This window comes from Pseudorca crassidens, chromosome 13, assembly GCF_039906515.1.
Source record: "Pseudorca crassidens isolate mPseCra1 chromosome 13, mPseCra1.hap1, whole genome shotgun sequence".
Classification (NCBI taxonomy): Eukaryota; Metazoa; Chordata; class Mammalia; order Artiodactyla; family Delphinidae; genus Pseudorca; species Pseudorca crassidens.
In genome coordinates this window covers 78,249,596-78,262,636 of record NC_090308.1, presented here as the reverse complement: position 1 = coordinate 78,262,636, position 13,041 = coordinate 78,249,596, and the positions used below count along the sequence as shown (strand labels likewise).

At 36.3% G+C, this 13,041-nt stretch overlaps 1 pseudogene; it reads right to left on the bottom strand.

Moving 5' to 3' along the window:
• Positions 1-667: 667 nt before the first annotated feature.
• LOC137205070 (low molecular weight phosphotyrosine protein phosphatase pseudogene) lies at positions 668-1,148 on the bottom strand (annotated as a pseudogene).
• Positions 1,149-13,041: the final 11,893 nt, after the last annotated feature.

Here is a 13,041-nt window from a genome sequence, read left to right as displayed (position 1 = left end):
ACATCCCTCAGGCCCAAGTGGGTTCAAGACTCAACGTCTCCTACCGGGGACCCTCCCAATACCGAGGACTGGAAGTCGTTCCTCTGAACTCTCCCTGCTTCTAAGCGACCGTCACTCAGACTGATCTGTGCCTCTGTGCTCCCAGGATTTTGGGTCGCCAACTATAAACAGTGAGTGGAGGAGAGCTGTTGCTCATCTAGTCCTCCCCATGGGGACCTGTCTTGGGGCTGCAGCCCCAAGGAGGAGAACCCACACCCTGCTGAAGATGGAGGTAGCGGGGCAAGGCCGCTATGGCTGCAGGGCCTCCAGCTTCTTCCATGAACAGATGACGCAAGTGGAAGCAACTTGCTTACTTATGCACTTACTCTGCCCGGACTACTGCCTGACCCTGAGCAGACGGGCGAACATCACACATCATCCAAAATGGACAGTGGGAGCACTGCTTTCTGATTCTTCTTCACCTCGTAAACTGTCTGAATCAAAAATTTTTATTTATTCTTCCGCCAAACACAACCGATTTCCATCTACAATTATTTTTTAAGGTAAGAAACGTGAGTCAACTGAAGAAAGGCCTGTGGCCTTGAGCTAGGGAAGGGTGACACTGTGACACTCGACTGAGCCCCCGGGCTCTGGGGTTGAGCTTGGGCCGCGCAGGACTGGACCCGGGTCAGCGGACCTTCTGCAGGGCAGCTCTGCAGCACTGCACGCACTGCTGGTAGATGGTCTCAAAGTGAACGTCACTGCCGTCATAGCAGTCTTCAAAAATGAGTTGTTTTTGTGGCTCGTAGCTCACAAGTAGTTCAATTTTCGCTCTGCAGTTTTTAACTTGGTTACTTTTTCTATTCAAATCTCTACGGTTGCTTTCATCCATACGTAGTATACAGTCAAAAGCAGCGGCAAAGTCTTCTTTGGTAACCTGCCGGGCAACGTGACTCATGGGAGTACCATGCTTCTTCATGCAAGCCTGCCCCCCGATAATCAGGAGGGTTTCCTAGTTCATACGTGGACGTCGCTGCACTGTCCATCCTCCAAGTATCTGAAACGCTTTGATCAGTTACAAGTTTCCTGAAGACTGCTTCTGCAGTGGGTAATAGACAGATGTTACCCAGACACACGAACACCCCCGACTTGGTCACTTGCTCGGCCATCTTCCCCCCCCACCCCCGCACCAAGAAGTCTTAATTAAGATTGATGCCTGAATGAATGACATTCTCGCCTTTGCATAAAAGTGAAATTAAGGACAGCAAGTCTTCAGTTCACAGCCAATTTAGTTATTATGTATATCAGAGGTTAGCAAAATCTCAGAATAGGAGAGTTGTGCCTAAGTTCAGCTTTTTTTTTCTTATGTAGTATTTTTGTTAAAGACACAGTTCTGCAGTTCATGAAAATCTTATAATTTGAGGGCCTCATTCATCAAATGGCCAAATCTGTAAGTTTAGCTAAGATATAGAAAATGGAGCTCTTTCGAGTCAGAAATTTGATCCACAATCATTACCAAATAATGTCTCTAGAATCTCTTACTTTTTTTTTAAAAAAAAAAAAATCAGAATATAAAAGTGTTTACATGTAATGGATGCTTTCTTTGGATTCTCCTTGAAATGGGATACTTTTCACTTTGCTCGACCTTTTCTTCTTTAAACTTCTTAGACTTTCTTAAGACAAGAAATTGTATGACTATTTCCTAGTGTCTCCTATTGTCAGGGTAGGTTTTATTTATTTATTTATTTATTTTGCTGTATGCGGGCCTCTTACTGTTGTGGCCTCTCCTGTTGCAGAGCACAGGCTCCGGACGCGCAGGCTCAGCGGCCATGGCTCACGGGCCCAGCTGCTCCGCGGCATGTGGGATCCTCCCTCCTGGACTGGGGCATGAACCCGTGACCCCTGCATCGGCAGGCAAACTCTCAACCACTGCGCCACCAGGGAAACCCTTAGGGTAGGTTTTATATCTTTTTTGTTTCTTTGTTCATTTGTGCTTTTGCATTGTTTTGTGGCCTGCAATTGGTGGGTAAATATTTCCTAGAAATTTGGAGAATAGAATGATGCAAATTACTTGGAATAGAGATTAATTATTGTTCAAAGAAACCCATGCTGCACCTCAGACTTCTGAGCTCTGCCCACCTCCAGTCTTGTTATTTCAGACATGTGAGATTAAACTCATAAGACAGAATAAAAATAAGTTAAAAAAATCATTTATGGAAGTAAGAAATACTTTCTACTTAGTGTCTAAGTTGTCCATCTGATAGAAGGACATACATTAGAATATTTAATTATTAAATAAGAAATAACTCTGGCCCTTTGCATAAAATTGAATAGCCGTAGGTTGGAATTAGAGATTTTTGGCTAAACATTATTCTTTGATTAATATATCTTAACCACAGACATCTATATATCTATATTCACACTATATCTATCTATATCTCTGTTGTCTATTACTACGGGCTGAGGATTAAAAACCAAGTTATTGAACTTCTTCAACCTTAGAATTCCCTGACTTCTTCAGAGCCTAGGAAGGAGTTAGGGAACTCCACTATCCCAGGAAAGGGTTCACTTACTTTTGAAACTATTTTGTTGCTTTCCGATACATGGGTGCCTTCATTTCAGAAGCCCTTGGACTCAGTTGTCTCCATGTTTTCTTTTGAAGCCATTCTCAGGATTTATAAACCACATGTTTGTGTTCTGGGCAGAGCTGATGCATTGTCTTCATACCTTACACGGAAGCCTTGGTGTCAATCACATCACAAAACCTCACCAGGATGAGATCAGTTTGTTCTGAGCAGCACAGCAACAAGAGAAACTTTCCATTATGTTCCCTTTGATTCTTTAAACAACCAAAACATGGTTCATCCATAACTACTTTCTGTGATTTAAAATACCGAGGGTTTTAACAAAAATATTTACTGAATAATACTGCAAGTTAACAACCACTTACTTCTACTTTGAGAATATTTACATTCAGGATGAGAAATTATGCTACTAGAAAAGTTTTATTTTAAACATATAAACTGCATGGAAACATATTAATGAAAATAAACAGATTATTCTCCATGGAGTTAATGTTTTCCAAAAGTTTAATGATTTAGATTTCTCTAAGCAATATAATATTTTTAAATGCAGTTCTTCATAACTAGTGAAAAATAGAATCGAAATCACAGAATCTAAATCTCAGAGTTTTAGATATTGCAATGTTTTGCTTTGGCAATTTATAATTATTACAATGTTCTATGGTAAGAAACGTCTTTGAAAATCTTTAAAAAAATGTATCTAAGGTGAGGTTAATAGAGATGAACTAAATCTTCACAAATGAGATGAAGAATTGTTAGAAATTTAAGTAAGGACATTAAAATCATAAGAAAGGTTCATACAGGAATACTTGCCCTCGAATCTAACATTTGCAGGTATGTTTTATACATTTTGGGAGACTTTTTAAAGAATATTCCAAACCAACCGCAAAGTCAACATTCTGTGAAGGATGATATAGTAATGTGAACATGTGATTGTCATCAACAATGAGCTCATTAGAAGGTATTGGGAGAAATGCAAATTTGAAAAATTTTTTGACTTCCAAGATTATATTTTAAATTTGAATTGGTTTTAAATCTTAATATTACTACAAATTATAGACATATATTAATTAATTTAACAAAGACAGTAAATTCTGTGTTCCAGGCACTGTAACAGGCATTGGGGATATAAATTAGCATAAATGTGCTATGAAGGAAATGGATTTCTATAGCAGTTAGAAGTAATTTTGGCTGTGCATAAGGAAATGAATAGCTTTCTCTTACTGAGGATTTCTGGGGGTTGGGAGGCTTCTGGCTTTGGTTCAATGGCACTGAATGATAGAACCATCCTTATGGTCATTCTTTCATGCTTGCAAATTCCAGGCATTGGCATTGTGACTGCTTTAAAGATAGGTAGACAGGGGCAGGGGCTGTGCTAATGACATCTTTTCTTTCTATCAGGGAAACAAATGCTTTCCTAGATGTCATCTAGCAAAATTCCATTTATTTATCATTGGCCAAAACTTGTCACATGCCCACTTCTAGCAGCAAAGGGAACTATAGCTGAGTATTTAGTTTTTTCAACTTCTGTGATAGAGATGGAATGGAGCAGGAGGGTGAATATCAAGTTGGGTTAGCTTGTCCATAAAGTCTACTGTAACCACCCCCCCCCCCACTTGAAAAGTAATAACTGATATATGATAAGGAAGCTAACAGTATTTTTCAGCAACTAGAGAGTGATGTGATTGATAACCTCTTATATTCTCTAGCTATTGAGGTATAACAAGAAGAAGGGCTCTACTAGGAAGTTAGAATAAGACTGTGAAGTAAGAGTAGAAGTTATTGCAGTAGAATTTCTGTGTATTTTTAAAGGGAAGAGGGTAATTTAAAAATGTAATAGAAGAACTACCTTTTTTTTTTTGTCTTTGAATTTGTGGGAGTTAAATGCATATATTTTAAACATTTGTTCACTAGAAAGTAGGGAACTGTTTATTTTGGCTGCATGGGCTCTTCATTGTGGCACGTGGGCTTCTCTAGTTGTGGCGTATGGACTCCAGAGCATGCGGGCTCAGTAGTTGCAGTGCACAGGCTTAGTTGCCCCGTGGCATGTGGGATCTTAGTTCCCTGACCAGGGATGGAACCCACGCCCACTGCATTGGAAGCGTGGAGTCTTAACCACTGGACCACCTGGGAAGTCCCCGGGAACTGTTTTTTTTTTTTTTTTTTTTTTATGTTTTCTATTCAAATAAGCTGGAGTTAGGTATTATTTTATCTTAATAAACTATAAATAGGAGGTGTTACTTCAGTTAATGGTAGAGTAGTTTGTATTAGACAAACCATTATGCAGAGAAGAATAATAAATTCTTGGTGAAGTAAAAAACATCTAGTTGAAGGCACTGGAGAGTGACCAAAAGCAGGCAGAAACAGGAGTATAGACACTTGAAAAGGGAAACTGCTCTGGGTGAGTTTTACATTTATGAATTTTCTGCCTGAGGTCATTCTCTTTGAAAGTGCCATGGAATGGCTGGAATTCAAGCAGAAATTTGCAGTCTTAATGGCTTGAGGAGTCAAAGAATGGAGTTTGATATTGCCAAGGTAGAAGATAAGTGAGGAAAAGGCTTTCTGGAAAGGGAGCTAATTGAGGTGGAGGCCCCCAAACCAGCAGATAAACCCCACTTTGATTGGTCCCTGAACTATGCATACATGGTGGAATGCAGCAGACTTGCCAGAAAGCAAAACTGAGTAGAAATTTCAGCTGCTTACAGAAGAGCCAGAGTTTGGAATTTGAATCCAATCAAGTTAACTGACTACTAGAACAAAAATCAACACTGTAGGAAAAACTGACAGAATCCAGCATATTAAAATGCATCATTCATAATGATCAGTATGAATTGAAATGTAAAGAAACAGGAAAATGTGACCCACAGACAAGATAGAAAAAGTAAAGAGAAACCAACCACAAGATGACTCAGATGTTCGAATTAATGGAGAAGTTTTTTTTTAAGGCTGTTGTAAATATTTTCATGGGTTGGAACAAAAATATTTCATAATGAATGAACAGATGGAGAATCTCAGCAGAGAAATGGAAATTATAAAATAAGACCAAATGGAAACTATAAAACTGAATATACAGTATTTGAAATGAAAAATTTGAACTGAATGGGCTTAATATGAGATTGGAAATTAGTGAATGTGAAGAGAAGTCAATAGAACAGGGGAAAAACTAAGAGGAAAAAAAAAACAGCTCAGGTCTTACAAAATGTATTGCTTAAATGATAAGAATTGAAAGTTGAAATTACTCTTTGATCCATGGGCTGAGGAATAGATGTTGTGCTTAGCAGGCATGAAAACATTAATCTCATTGTATATCTCCATCAGATCCCTCAGGTGACCTGGTGCATTGTCAATGAGCAGTAATATTTTGAAGAGAATTTTTTTTTCTAAGCAGTAGTTTTCAGTAGTGGGCTTAAAATATTCAGCAAACCATGTAGTAAACAGACGTGCTGTCATCCAGCCTTTATTGTTCCATTTATAGAGCACAAACAGTTAAGTTAGCACAATTGTTAAGGGCCTTAGAATTTTCAGAATGGTAAATTGGCTTCAACTTAAATTCACCAGCTGCATTGGCGCCTAACAAGAGAGTCAGTCTGTCCTTTGAAACTTTGAAGCCAGGCATTGACTTCTCCTCTCTAGCTATAAAAGTCCCAGATGGCATGTTCTTCCAATAGAAGGCTGTTGTGTTTACATTGAAAATCTGTTGTCTAATATAGCTACCTTCATGAATTATCTTAGCTATATCTTCTGGACAGCCTGCTACAGATTCTACATCAGCTTCTTCACTTTGCACTTTTATGTTATAGAGATAGCTTAAACCTCATGAACCAACCTCTGCTAGCTTCAAACTTCCTCACCTCTCTCAGCCTTCATAGACTTGAAGAGAGTTAGGGCCTTGCTCTGGATTCAACTTTGTCTTAAGGGGGTTGTTGTATCTTAAGGGGGTTTGATCTTCTATCCAGACTGCTAAAACTTTCTTCATATCAACAAGAAGGCTGTTTCACTTTCTTATCATTCATGAGTTCACTGAAGTAGCACTTTTAATTTCCTTTAAGAACTTTTCCTTTGCATCCACAACTTGGCTAACTTTTTGGTATAAGAAGCCTAGCTTTCAGCCTGTCTTGACTTTCAATATGCCTTACTGACTAAGCTTGATCATTTCTAGCTTTTGATTTAAAGTAAGAGACATGCAACTCTTCTTTTCACTTGAACACTTAGAGGCCATTGTAGGGTTATTAATCGGCCTAATTTCAATATTGTTGACATTAGGGAGGCTGAAGGAGAGGGAGAGAGATGGAGAAATGGCCAGTGAGTGGAGAAGTCAGAACACACACAATTATCAGTTAAATTTGCCATTGTATATGGGTACAATTCGTGGTGTCCCAAAATAATTACAGTAGTAACATCAAAGATCACCATAACATATATAATAATAATGAAAAATTTGAAATATTGTGAGAATTACAAAAATGTAATGCAGAGACCTGAAGTAAGCAAATGCTGTTGGAAAATTTGCACCAATAGACTTGCTAGATGCAGGGTTGCCACAAACCTTCAACTTATAAAAAATACAATATCTGTGAAGCATTATAAAGCAAAACACAATAAAGCAAAGTATACTTATAGTCTAAAATGCGTGTAACTGTTAGACTAGAATGAAAAAAAATAGTGAGAGAACACAAAAAGTATGTGAAGACATCATGCCTAAAATTTTTCCAAAACTGGTGAAAAACATAAACTAAAAATTCAAGAATTTTAGCAAAACCCAAGAAGCGTAAATGCAAATAATGCCACACCTAGGAATATCATAGTCAAACTGGTGGAATCCAAAGATACAGAGAAAATCTTGAAAGTCACTTGAAAAAATTGACTCATTACATATAGAGAACAATGATGCATGTAACTGCTGACAGTGATATATACATAACTGTTCCTTATCAGAAACAATGGTGGCCAACAGACAATGAAGCAGCATATTTAAGTTCTGAAAACTAAGGAGAAAATGTTCTGTCAATCCAGTGTTATGACCAGTGAAAATGTTTTTTAAAAATGAAGGCAAAATGAAGAAATTTTCAGGCTTAAAATAAAACTGAATTAGTCACAGCAGTCCTGCATTACAAGAAATGATAAGCAAGTTCTTCAGTCTGAAGAGAAATGACTATCTAGAAACTCAGATCTACAGAAGGAATTGAATGGCACAAGAAAGAGTGAATATGTGGGTAAATATTAAAAATTTTTCTTCTTTTAATTTCTTTAAAAGACATATGACTATTTAAGGCAAAAATTATAACACTGAATGGTGAAGTTTATAATGTATGTATGTATAACATATATGACAACAATAACACAAAGTTTGAGGTGGGGAGTATAAATAGAAGTATAATATTTTTACATTTGACATGAAGTAATACAAAATTAACTCTATGTAGACTGTGAAAATTTAAGGGTGCACATTTTAATCCCTACAGATTCACCAAAAATAATGCAAAGAGATATAGCTTCCTAGACAATAAAACATTTTAAATGGAATACTAAAAATATTCAAATCAGTTAAATGAAGGCAGAAAAATAGCAAAGGAATAAAAAACAGTGCAAATAAAAAATATCAGAGTACTAGATCTAAGTGCAACTGTTTCAATAATTGCATTACGTATAAGTGGATTAACATTCCAATGAAAAGAGGTTGTAAGACTAGATAAAAAGGCAAGACTCAATTATATGCTGTCTGAGAGATACTTTAGATATAAATACTAGATAGGCTGAACATTTTTACTTTTCTCACTTTTATTTCCTCTTCCCGTTTGGATAGATGAAGATATACCATTAAAACATTAACCATAAAGATCATATTAGGCCAAAGTGACTTCAAGTCAAGGAGTATTATCAGAGATAGAGAGGAACAAGTCATAATGATAAAAGGGTCCATTCAACAAGAAGACTTAATATTTGTAATTGTGTATGTGTGTAAGAGCTTCAAAATATATGAATCAAGAACTCAGAGAAGAAAGAAGATGCTAGGAAAATTCACAATCATGGTTTGAGTTTTTTTTAAACACCAATCTCTCAGTGATATGTAGAACAAATAGGCAAAAAATCAGACAGAATGTAGAAGACTTGAGCAACACTGCCAATCATTTGAGTCTATTATTATTTATAGAGCATTAACTCCAACAACTGAAGAATACACATTCTTTTTCAAGTGCATATATATTGATAAAAATTGCTCATTAGATTATCCTTAACTACCAAACAAGTCTCAATATATTTTAGAAGATTAAAGTCTTACAGGGTATATTCTCTGATGACCATGAAATTGCATTAGAAATCAGTAACAATGAGAGGTTTAGAAAATTCCAAAATGTTTTAAAACTAAGCAACATACTTCTAATAACCCATGGGTCAAAGAAGAAATCACAGGGGGTTTTAGACAATTTTTAAACTAAATGAAAATGAAAAGACAATATATAAAAATTTGTTGGGATGCATCTAAAGCAGTGTTTTGAAGAAAATTTATGACTTTGAATACTTATATCAAAAGATAGAAGAGTTTAAAATGAAAGGTAAAAAAATCAGCACAATAGAAAACAGATAAAAATAAAGAAATCAACAAAGAAAAATGTTGGCCCTTTGAAAAGTTTAATAAAACTTGATCAACCCCTAGCAAGACTGGGCTAAATAAATAAATAAATAAACAAACAAATAAATAAATAAGAAAGGGAAAGAGAGGAGAGAGAGAGATAACTAAGGTACTAATATCAAGAATGAAAGAGGGGATATCCCTACAGATTCTATAGACTTCAAACAGATAAAAAGAGAGTACTACAAACAGTATTTTACCAGGAAGTTTAACAGCATAGATAAAATTGACAAATTCCTTGAAAAAACATAAAATATCAAAATTGGCACAGGAGAGTATAAGAAATCGGAATAGCTCTGTATATACTAAAGAAATGGAATATGTTATTACAAATCTTCCCATTAAGAAAACTTCAAACCTAGATGGATTCATTGGTGAATTCTATCAACTGAAAAAGAAATAATCCCAATCTTATAAAACCTTTTTCAGAAAAACAGAGGAGGAAGAATCACTTCCCTACTTGTTTTATGGGATCAGCACAACCCTAAAACCAAAATATGAAACAAAACAAAACAAACAAAACAAAAAACCCAGAAAAGAAAATTGCTATCCAACCTTCCTAAAGAACATAGATGCAAAATCATTGATATACTATTAGCAAACTAAATTCAATAACATATAGAAAGGCTAATACATCATGACCAAGTGAGGCTTGTACATGGAATGCCAGGTTAGACATTTGAAAACCAAACAGTCTAATTAATCATGCTAACAGAATGAAGGAGAAGCACCATATAATTATCTCAATTAAAAAAATTTGTGGGAAAAGTGGTCTAGCAGAGATATACAGGATATATTGGAGCTGGAAAAGGCTAGCATCTGAGGAACCAGTTAGAAGATTATTGCATCAGTCCCATCACACAGCAAGTGCCAGGATGTCACTGGTTGTACTGAGAACACAAAAGAAGAAATGGGGAATTCCCTGGCATTCCAGTGGTTAAGACTCGACGCTCCCACTGTAGCGGGCATGGGTTCGATCCCTGGTCAGGGAACTAAGATCCCACATACCAGGCGGTATGGCCAAAAAAAGCAAAAAATAAAAAGAAGAAGAAGAAATGGACTGGAGGGGTGTTGCAGAGGAGGAATCGTAGACTTTTATACCTGCTTACTGTTGTTATTCCGAAAAGAATCTGTGGCTCTTAAAATTTAGACACACTATACACAAATAATTCTGAGGAGAAATCCAAAGGGAAGGTTTGAAAAGAACAAATGACATCAGGGTTGAGTCATGAATGAATGACTCATGAATGATGTCAGGCCTGTCACCTTTGCAAGAAGGGACAGGCTTTTCTTCACCAACACCCCTAAACTATTGTAAATTTCAGAGGCCCTCTTCAGGTTTCTCTTGATCCTGAACATAGATAACAGGTTCTTAGGAGCCCCCTGCAGCTTTATCTGACTTTGCTTTTCTGCTTGAGAATAAATATTCTTTATTCTGTTGTCTGAAAAAAAAAAATTGCAAAATTCAACACCCATTCATTATAAAAATGTTGAGCAATTACAAGAAGGTAACTTCCTCAGTCCAACAAATAACACCTATAAATCATAAACTACATCTAACTATAAAAAATGATGCAAAATTCTATAATTTTCCCCTAGCATGAGTAGCAAAGCAAGAATGCTAATGCTCACCACTTTAACAGTGTCCTAGAGGTTCCAGTCAGTACAATAAGGCAAGAGAAAGAAATAAAAAGAATAAAGATTGTAATGGAAGATGTAAAATAATCTCTATTCACAGAGGACGTAATTATCTATGTAGACATTCCTAAGGAATCTCAAAGCAACTACAAGAAATAATGAATGAATTTAGAGATTTCATAGGTAAGAGATCAATTTACAAAAATCAAAGGTATATCTATATACTGTGTACAAATAGGAAACAAGTTAAAACAACATTACATTTAAAATATAAAAACAAAATACTCTGGAATAAATCTAATAAAATATGTGAATGTCCTCTGTACTGAAATCCACAAAACAATGCTGAAAGAAATGGAGTGGAAAAATATACCATATTAATGAATTGGAAGACTGAATTTCATTAATTGTTAATTTTTCCAACTTAATTTGTCAATTCAGTGAAATCCTGATCATAATATCAACAGAAAATTTTGTACAAATTATTCAGTTCATTATAAAATTTATATAAAAATACAAAGGTCCTGGAATATTCAAAATAATTTTTTAAATGAATGAAGTTGGAGGATTTAAACTTCCTCATTTCACGGGTTACAATAAAGAATTGTTATTCAAGAGAGTGGGGTATTGGCATAATAATAGACAAAGAGATCAATGAAACCAAATAGCAAGTCTGAAAATAGACCACACATATACAATCAACTGATGTTTAACAAAGGTGCTAAAGCAATTCTTTGAGGGAATGGATGATACACTTAAATGTAAAAGCTAAATCCCTGACATTTAGAGAAGAAAATATAGCCTGAGGTTGGCAAATATTTCTTAGAAAGCAAATACGGAATAATAAAAGTAAAATTTAAAAGTGATTAATTAGGTTTCTTCAAAATTAAAAGCTTCTTCTCATCAAAATACTCTAGTAAGTAATTAAAAAGCAAGATAGACTGGGAGAAAGTATGTACAAAACTTCTCTCTGACAAAGAACTTGTATCTAGAATATTTAACAAAATAATATAACACATATAATAAAATAATAAATACAACCAATCAATTAAAAAATGGGCAAAATTTTGAACAAACAATTCATCAATGAAGATTTATCAAATGGCCAATAAGCACTTTTTCTTTTTAATATCTTTGTTGGAGTATAATTGCTTTACAATGGTGTGTTAGTTTCTGCTGTATGACAAAGTGAATCAGCTATACATGTACATATTTCCCCATATCTCCTCCCTCTTGCGTCTCCCTCCCACCCTTGCTATCCCACCCCTCTAGGTGGACACAAAGCACCAAGCTGATCTCCCTGCGCTATATATAGCACATTTGTTTTTTGTTTTATTTTATTTTTGGCTGTGTTGGGTCTTTGTTGCTGTGCATGGGCTTTCTCTAGTTGTGGTGAGTGGGGACTACTCTTTGTTGCAGTGCATGGGCTTCTTATTATGGTAGCTTCTCTTGTTGCAGAGCATGGGATCTAGGTGCGTGGGGTTCAATAGTTGTGGCACGTGGGCCCAGTAGTTGTGGCTCATGGGCTCAGTTGCTCCACGGCATGTGGGATCTTCCCGGACAAGGACTCAAACCCATGTCTCCTGCACTGGCAGGCAGATTCTTAACCACTGTGCCACCAGGGAAGCCCAGCACATTTGAAAATGTGTTTAATACTCATAATCATCATGGAAATGCAAACTAAAACCACAATAACATAGCACTACACAACCATGAAATTGACCCATTTAAACTGGATGAAGTCATATGACAAATTCTGGCCAATGGGTTGGGAGCAAAAGTGACCTGTGTCACTTCTGGGCTGGCCCATTTAATTATCAATGTAAAGCCTGTAGATCTCTCTTTTCCCCTCTGTATGATAACTTGTAACCCTTGAGATGATTATAAGCAGGATGGTTAATTTTATGCGTCAGTTTGATTGGGCCATGGAGTACCCAGATATCTAATTAAACATTATTTCTGGGTGTGTCTGTCAGGGTGTCTTTGGATAAGACAAACATTTGAATCAGTAGACTGGAAACAAAGATTGCCCTCCTTGATGTGGGTACCTCGTCCAATCTGCTGAAGGCCTGTATATAATACAAGGCTGAGTAAGAAAGAAGTCTCCCTCCCTGTCTGACTGTCTTCAAGGCAGGACATTGGTTTTTTACTGCTTTCAGACTCAGACTGGAACTTACGCATTGGCTCTCCTGGGTCTCCAGCTTGCCAACC